Raw genomic sequence first — 9,558 nt, forward strand, 5'->3', positions numbered from 1 at the left:
TGCACACATGTTTTTAAAGTAAGCATTGCAATGACTAAAATACTTGATCCTTTAAGAACATTCACTATGAAAAGCAAAATAATGCTCCATTAGTTATGTTCTCACAGGTATGTGTTGGATTTTTAATGTCATTATGCCAGTCATCAAGAGACTTTTAGAAGGGATTGGACAAGCTTGCTCCTGGAACATGTAGCTTTTCTTCCTCTGCAGGTGTTGGTAAGTTACCTGTGCAAATGGAGACAGAACTCTTGGCTCTTTCTCATGGCCAAGTGTCATCTCAGCTGAAATCTTAATCACAAACAGACTGAGAGGAAACCCAAAGACATTTGAGACTCCCAGGGGCCCACAAAATGAGGAACAAATCTCTTTTGACTGTTCCCAGATCATCTCCTTCTCTCTTCCACCCCCAAGCCTTCCAAGTAATTAGTGCTTGGTTATCAACCATGGCCCCTCAGACAGGCACAAGAACATGTGTCTGGGCCTCTGAATTTCTACCTTTAGGCAGCAAGAATTCATCTTAGGGGGACATGAACATGGCTGGATTTGAAAGCTAAGTACATGAGATGCCATGTCTTTGGTTGACATCTACAGGGAGGTGACCCAATGTAAGATTTCAAAAAGAATTAGCACACAAGAAAATATACAAACTTCCATAGAAAAGAAGGATTTTGGGTGTGGTTCAGGGTAACTACCTAGAACATGCAAGGCCCTGGTTTTTACTTAACTTGAGAGCTTCAAACAAATGGACAACAAAAACAAACATAAAAGTAGTTTGAGCACGTAGAAACATAGAATCATTGAGGAAAATAAAAATCTACCAACATCTGTAGACTACGAAATTGTAATGCCATGCCAGCTACTCAAAAGCAAGCATAACCTAAACAAACAAACAAAACCCGATAAGCTTTGTGATTTCATAAGGGTTGTAGTCCCTATGGTGACAGGAACTCCTCAGGGAGCCCAACAGAATCAATTAATCTGTACTCTTGAGGCTCTCAGAGAATGATACACTAACCAAATAACATGCATGCACTGGACTTAGGCGTACCCACACATATGTAGCAGATGTGCAGCTTGATCTTTATGTGGGTCTTGAACAAATGGAGTAGAGTCTATCCCAAAAGTTGGTGCCTGTATGTGGGATATATACTTTCATCTGGGCTGTGTTGTCTGTCCTCAGTGGGAGAGGATGAGCCTAGCCTCACAGAGACTTGAAGTGTCATGGTTAGGAGTTAGAGAGGGAGCTCCCACCTGCTCAAATGAGGAGAGATGGAGATTGGGGAAGGATTGAAAAGGGGAAGACAAGAAGGGGGGCAGTGTGCAGCAGATATAACATGAATAATAAAACTGTAGGCATCTAAGACTAAGGTAACAGGTATCTTAAAAGGAAAATATACAAACACATGGAAAAGCATCCAAAGATATATCAAATGTACATTTGTCTCCCACATATGCATAATAATATGTGGTGAGAATCAATATCATAAATTTTAAAGCAATGTTCAACACGGCTGCCTTTTCTATTCTATGAGTTGAAAAGCATGTCCCCATGATGAAATTTCAGGAATGATTGACCATTGGAAGACAAGATGTGCAAGATGAAATTTGATCTGTCCCAGAACACTCAAGATGTTTAGTTACCGTAATATGGCAAAACCCGATTTCCACTCACTCAGTCTATCTGAAAGCTGTCACAAACCATTTATTGATTTTTCTAAAAGTAGAAATAAGAAGAAAAATGTTCCAGTTGAATATGAAGTCAAGTCATCCAATTTCAGAAGCTAACTCAGTTATGTGTCCTGATCAACCTTTTGCATGGTTACAGTTCTATGAAATGTATGAAAGACAAAATCTAAACCCTAAAAGCTTCCCAATTCCAGAATTAATAAAACCCCAGAGATCACTTATAAGTCTGACTCCAGGAGAGGTGAGCCTCACATGCCTCTCTGCTGTACTTCACTGAATCTAGATGCCCCTTGCCAGGGTCAAGTTTATTGACAGCTGCAAGTGCCCCATAGGTTTGGTCTACAGAGTGCTAGATGAGAACTGTAGGCACAGCTGCAAAACATAGACATGCTTTTAAAAGAAGTCAATGGCCATAATGAATAAGGTTTTTGTGTTCACAGTGGAGCACATGTCCTTGTGGTATGGTGGGACATCTTTTGGGTATATGCCCAGGAGTAGTATAGTTGGGTCTTCAGTTAGAACTATTTCTTTCGTCTTTTGTGAAGAACAGTCAGATGGATTTCCAGAGAGGTTTTAACACTTTGCAATCCCAGTGGATTTGGAGGAGTGTTCCTTTCTCCGCATAATCACCAGCATATGCTATCAGTTTTGATCTTAGGCATCCTGATTGTTGTAAGGTGGAATCCCAGGGTCATTTTGATTTGTATTTTTTTGATGGCTGAGGATATTGAAGATTTCTTTAAGTGATTCTCAGTCACTGGAGATTCCTCTGTCAAGAATTCTTTGTTTAGTTCTGCACCCCTATTTTTTAACCAGGTTACTTGCTTTTTTGGGGGGAGTCTAACTTCTTGAGTTCTTTATATATTTTGGATACTAGCCTTCTATCAGATGTAGGGTTGGTGGAGATCTATTACCAATCTATAGGTTGTTGTTTTGTCCTATTGACAGTCATCTTTTCTTTACAGAAGTTTTTCAGTTTCAAGAGATCCTATTCCTCAATTGTTATTAGAGCCTAAGCCTTTGATGTTCTATTCAGAAAATTTTCACTTGTTTCAATGCATTCCAGGCTAGTTCCTAATTTTTTTTTATTATATTAAATGTACTTTTTTATTGGATATTTTATTGACATTTCAGATATTATCCCCTTACCCCATTTCCCGTCCCTCACGCAGGAATCACTTATCCCATCCCCCCTCCTCCTGCTTACACGAGGATGTGCTCCCACACACCCCACACTCCCACCTCCCCACTCTCTAATTCCTCCACACTTGGCATCCATCCTTCATGGGACCAAGGATCTCCTCTCCCACCTATGTCCAACAAGGCCATCCTCCAATATAGATACAGCTGAAGCCTTGGCTCTATGGGTATTGATGCTCTCCTCATGGAGCTACAAACCCTTTCAGCTCCTTCAGCTTCTTCTCTCTAACTCCTACATTGGGAATTCCTTGATCAGTTCAGTGGTTACTGTGAGCATCTGCCTCTGAATATGTCAGACTCTGGCAGACCTCAAAAGAGACAGCTATATCAGACTCCTGTCAGCATGCACTTCCTGACATTCAAATCAGCATGTACTTTAGATGACTGCACATGGGACGGCTACCCAGGTGGAATGGTCTCCAGATGGCCCCTCCTTCAGTTTCTGTCCACACTTTGTCTCCATATTTGCTCCCTTGAGTATTTTGTTACTCTTTCTAAGAAGGACTGAAGCACCTACACTTGGTCTTCCCTCTTCATGAGCTTCATGTGGTCTGTGAGTTGAATCTTGGGTATTGTGAGCTTCAGGGCTAATATCTAATTATCAGTGAGTGAATAACATGTGGCTTCTTTTGTGATAGAAGAATGCAACTTGATACATTCTTATCTCCTTGTTCAAAGCTTAAGTCCAAATGGATAAAGGAACTTCACATAAAACCAGATACACTGAAACTAATAGAAGAGAAGTTGGGGGAAAAACCTTGAATACTTGGTCACAGTGGAAAAGTTCCTGAACAGAACACCAATAGCTTATGCTCTAAGATCAAGAATTGACAAATGGGACCTCATAGAATTTCTAAGTTTCTGTAAGGCAAACGACATTGTCAATAGGAAAAAAATGGCAACCAACAGATTGGGAAAAGATCTTTAACAATCTCACATCCAACATAGGGCTAATATCCAATATATAAATAGAACTCAAGAAACTAAACTCCAGAAAACCAAATAACCCTATTACAAATGGGGTATAGAGCTAAACAAAGAATCCTCAACTGAGGAAACACAAATGGTTCAGAAACACCTAAAGAAATGTTCAGTATCCTTAGTCATCAGGGAGCTGCAAATCAAAACAACCTTGTGATTCCACCTCACACCAGTCAGAATGGCTAAGATCAAAAACTCAGGTGATAGTAGATGCTGGCGAGGGTGTGGAGAAAGAGGAACACTCCTCCATTGTTGGTGGAATTGTAAGCTGGTACAACCACTCTGGAAATCAGTCTGGTGGTTCCTCAGAAAATTCGACATAACATTACCTGAGGACGCAGCTATACCACTCCTGGGCATATACCCAGAAGATGTTCAAAGATATAACAAGGACAAATGCTCCACTATGTTCATACCAGCCTTATTTACAATAGCCAGAAGCTGGAAAGAACTCAGTTGTCCTTCAACCTAGGAATGGATACAAAAAATGTGGTACATTTACACAATGAAGTATTACTCGGCTATTAAAAACAATTTGAGAAATTTTTAGGTAAATAGATGGAAATAGAAAATATCATCCTAAGTGTACTTGGTATTATGTTCTTGTTCTTGGTCCACTTGGACTTGAGCTTTATGCAGGGTGATAAATATGGATCTATTTGCATTCTTCTACATGCAGACTGCCAGTTAAACTAGCACCATTTGTTGAAGATGCTTTCATTTTTCTTCTGTATGGTTTTGACTTCTTTGCCAAAGATCAAGTGTCTGCAGGCCTGTGGGTTTATTTCTGGGTCTCTTATTTTATTCCATTGATCAACCTGTCTGTTTCTGTATAAATACCATGTGGTTTTCTTTACTATTGACTTGTAGTATAGCTTGAGCTCAGGGGTAATGATTCCCCCACCCCCTCAGAAATTCTTTTATTGCTCAGAATTGCAATATGCAGCTATTAAAAATGAGGACAGCATGAAGTTTGCAGGCAAATGGATCATATTACAAAATATAATTCTGAGTGAGGTAACAGAGACCCAATAGGAAAGGAATAGTATGTACTCATTGTTAAATGGACATTAGCCAAAAGGTACAGATACACCCCCCACAGACCCTAAGAAGTTCAAGAAGGAAAGCTCAAGTGAGGATGCTTCAATCTCACTTAGAAACAGAAATAAAATAATTGCTGGAGGCAGAGGTAGGAAGGGGGAAAGGTCCCTGGTGGAAGACAGAAGAAAGAGGTAAAGTGGGGGGGTAAGATCAGATATGAGGGGGTCAGGAGAGAAGCCCAGAGGGCCAGAAAAATGAATGGAAATGTGTGACTGCCGAAGATGGGGGTTAGGGTTGTGAGAGGAGCCTAGTAGGAGGAGCTAAGGTTGGAGGAGTTAGGAGAGAAAGAGGAAAAAGGAAGAGGAGGAGCGAGAGAGGGCAGAGATGTAGGAGGGTAGAAAGGTATGGATACCAGTGTGGGTAACTACTTTTATTTAGGTTAGCTAATTGGGAAACAACTCTCATTGTATGGGCATATTGTTATTGAGCTTTACCAAACATATAAACCCTTTGATTATTCTTTAAGCATTAGAATCACACTTTTCTACCTGGCCTGCATGGATGATAAGATGTTCTAGGAGGGTGCTCCCACAACCTGCATCACTCTTTCCTGAGGAACTAAGTCTCTACAAGATTAGGCACATGCTTCCCCACTGAGGCAGGATAGGACAGTTCTCGTTACATATGTTCTAGAGCATTGGACCAGCCCATTGATGCTCATTGGATTGTAGCTTAATCTCTGGAAGCTTCCCAGGGTCCATGTGAGTTGACACTATTTGTCAGCCCCTTCAACCCCTTCAATCCTTCCTCTAACTTTGTCATATGGTTCCAGACCTCAGTTCAATGGTTGGTTGTGGTATATGCATCTGTCTCAGTTAACTGCTGGTAGAACCTCTCAGAGGACAGCCATGCTAGGCTCCTATCTGCAAGCTCAAATTAGCATCAATAATAGTGTCAGGGCTTGGTGCCTACCCATGGAATTGATGCTAAGTTGAGGCAGTCTGGATGTTCTTTCCTTTGGTCTCTGCTCCATTTTGTACCTGCTTTGCTTTTATACAGGAACAATTTGGGGTCAAAATTTTGAAGGTGGGTTGGTGTTCCAATCCCCTGGGAATCCTGTCTAACTACTGGAGGAAGACTGTTCAGATTCCATCTCCCCACTGTTGAGCATTTTGGCTAAAGTCACCCCCATTGAGTCCTAGGAGCCTCTCTCAGAGATGAAGGGGAGGAAGATGGGGAGAAGAACCCTGGAAGGGTGGACTAGGTGTAGTAGCAAGAAAATAAAACATATAATGATCAAAACAAACAAACAAACAAACAAATAAATCACTAATGAGTGGTGAGCTACGAGCATAAACCTCTAGAGCCATATTCAGAGAGGAATTAAATAAGCTCTGTTGATTCTTCTTCTGCAGCACTTCCTGAAAAGAGAGCTGAAAACACCATGGCTATCCCACTTAAAGAACTCTGAAAAGTCTCGCTCTCATACTTCTTTCAGGATCTTGAGGCCTTCACAAAAGTGAAGTAGTTTTGGATTTGGGTATCAATGATACAGGTCAGGAGTATGCAAGTAGAACTCTGATGTCAATTACACTACTCACCCTGCAAGACTAGATTCCTATAGTTTGAAAAGGACTGGAAGCATATACTTCTTAAAATTTTGGAAAAAGAAAAAAAATGAAACAACAACAAATGTGTGTGAATGTATATGTTAGTGTAGGAAGTGACACATGCCAGGCAATAAAAAGAAGCTCACCTGCCACTGAATATTTACCGCTATCAATATAAAGGCTAAGAAAAATCTTTCCTAATGCTCTTAGCGGATTTTATGGAATATTGCAGAATTATCTTTCTACTTTTTCCGTAGATGTTTGAGCAGCCAGTCTACAGCACAGTATGTGCCAGTCCTGGTTTGTTTTCTGAGTCACTATGTGGAAATATTTGCAAGGAAAATTACAATCCAAAGTATTTTAGTCTGCAAGGAAATCATAGGCTCTCCTGCTTTTCTTGTTTCTGGAAGTAAAGAGATGGGCCTGGTGATGTCTAAGATTTTTCACAATCCAGATATTTTACTCCTGAAACCATTCTCATTTCCTTAAAAGAGGTTTGCTTATATTCCACAGGAGGCTTCTGGTTGAGGAGATTGGCTATAATTACAGTTTGTGCAAATTGAAAGCAAAAGTATAAACCAGTTTTCTTTTGAATATTTACTATTGAAATGATAAAACATCACCTCATAAATAAACTGAATTGAGAATTCAACCAGCCACCAAAGAACATTTCAAATCGCCTGTAGTTCTCCTGAATAACTATATCCTTTCAGTCTAATTTTTTCTTGTGCTATGTTTTACATTCCTATGTGTTTGAGCATCTCAAAATCCTTGATTAAAGTACAACTTTTACAAAGAAAGTCATAGAAATATCACAATTTCTTTGAAAATCCATTTTAAAGTAGTAAAAGTTTCTTTTTATAAAATTTACTATAAACCTGCAAATAAGGCATCATATTAAGGCACTAATAGAGATTCTCAAGAAAGTGTCTTGCAATAATACACCAACATAAAGAGAAGAGATACTTCAGGATAAATCAGAAAGTTTTGGAAAAGAAAATATGCTAAGTCCTGCTAAGTCCTAAATCTATTCATTCATGTCTTCCTTCTGTGTTTCTAAAGGAGTTATTCTTTACCATTCTAAGTGTTAGATGTACACAGTAAAATTACAGTATAGGATAAAATTATCCATGGCAGAAAAATGTTGGGATGGGGAATACTAAACAGGTTACAGCTCAGTGAGTCAAATGGTCATGTAGCATGGAGAAAGACCAGTATTTATTAAGAATCATTTCAGAAGTTGGACATGTAGATACTCACTTGTGATCATAACAATGTAACCCTTAGCTTCATCCTGAGCTCATGTTAGTTTTCAACCTGACTCAAAACAATACAAAACAAAACAAGACCCAAAACTAATCAACCAACCAACCAACCAACCAACCAACCAACCAACCAAAATACTGACTGCAAAGAATTCCTAATTTAAATAAGAAAATATAGACTTGTTTACAGTAAGGTAGATATTGCATAGTTCTGTGATCAATGCATTGCAGTCTCTTCCAGAAGCTTCAGCAGTGGGACCAAAAAACCAAATGTAATAAGTCTCTTAAGACAATTGGAATGAAATAGCACAGGAAAGGGAGAAGCATTTTTTTTTGACTATTGAAATGTGGGTAGTATTTCATATAAAAGATAAATTTGTGCTCTGCTGAGCGTAGACTTTTATTAAACAGTATATTCTCTAAACAGTAGAATCTAGATTAATTAATTTTACATGACAGATTTTATCTTCTAACTATGTAAATATATTTGCACATAAATCAGAATAATGCGGTGCCAGAAAGGGAAAACAAATATTATTGAAATTGGAATAAGCCCTCTAAGGTTCTTTAGAAATTCATTGAACTCTGTACCCTATGGACATGGTTCTCCATGCATCTGCTTTGTTTTCTGGACAATGAACTTAAAAATTATTTATATATATTTTGTATAATTAGAATAATATTTTTATTATCTGGGTGGGGAAAATAAGGTTCTGACAAGTTACTGAAACTTATCAAGATTATATCTCGTTGAACACATAAAACAAACCAAGGCTTTCTGGATCTGATGTTATGCGTCTAACAGTTATGAAATATCAACCTCTCTCTCTAATAGCTAGTATGTTACTATCTATAATAGCCATCACTGACCAGCTGCACCAGCACTTCCTAAAAATTTGTTAGATATGAAGAACATCAGCTCAACATTTTCTATATAAAAATTCTTGTCTCAATCAAGACATCAGGATGTTCATATTTCTGAGTGTGTCGAATATGTGGGCATTTTTTTTTGTATGTTTTGTTTTGCTTTTTTTTCAACACATCCTGGTACTGACAACTGTTCATGTCCTGATTAGAGTCAGGGGATGGTGTTGTCAGCCTGTTTCAGTGACTAACTTGCTCTTAAGTCCTGTCTTTCTGTAATACAAAGATAACTGCCTTGCTGTAGAAGAAATGCAGCTTGTTGAAGGTACAGTGGAATACCTACTTATTTTCTGTTTTATGACATAGCTCTTTTCACGTGTAGGTTAAAATTTGGAACTTCTTTCCTTTTTTTAATTAAATTGCTTCAGTTCTTTCTCTGATATTCCAGTGATGTCACATATGTTTTTCATATCTCAGGTTTCTCATTTCTGGACCAATTGTCACTCTACATTGTTCCCATCAGAATTAAATAAGCCAAAGAATTCAGAGAGAGGTATTATCCTTGCACAATAGAGTTAAGCAATCACTTTCTGAACTAAGGATATACCAGAGTTGTTAGTACTTGAATAACATTAAACATATATAGCAGCAGATTAAGTCAGCTTTCAGCTAAAATGCTAAAGCTTTCCAGAGGCCAAGCCAAAGCCGAGATTCCATACATTTGATTTATGGTCATATTTGAGGCGTTTGACACCATCCATACATCTTCATATCCTGCCAGCATACAAACGTTTGTGTGTGTGTGTGTGTGTGTGTGTGTGTGTGTGTGTGTGTGTGAGAGAGAGAGAGAGAGAGAGAGAGAGAGAGAGAGAGAGGGAGAGGGAGAGGGAGAGGGAGAGGGAGAGGGAGAG

This window comes from Grammomys surdaster, unplaced genomic scaffold (genome assembly GCF_004785775.1).
Source record: "Grammomys surdaster isolate TR1022 unplaced genomic scaffold, NIH_TR_1.0 201, whole genome shotgun sequence".
NCBI classification, from domain to species: domain Eukaryota; kingdom Metazoa; phylum Chordata; class Mammalia; order Rodentia; family Muridae; genus Grammomys; species Grammomys surdaster.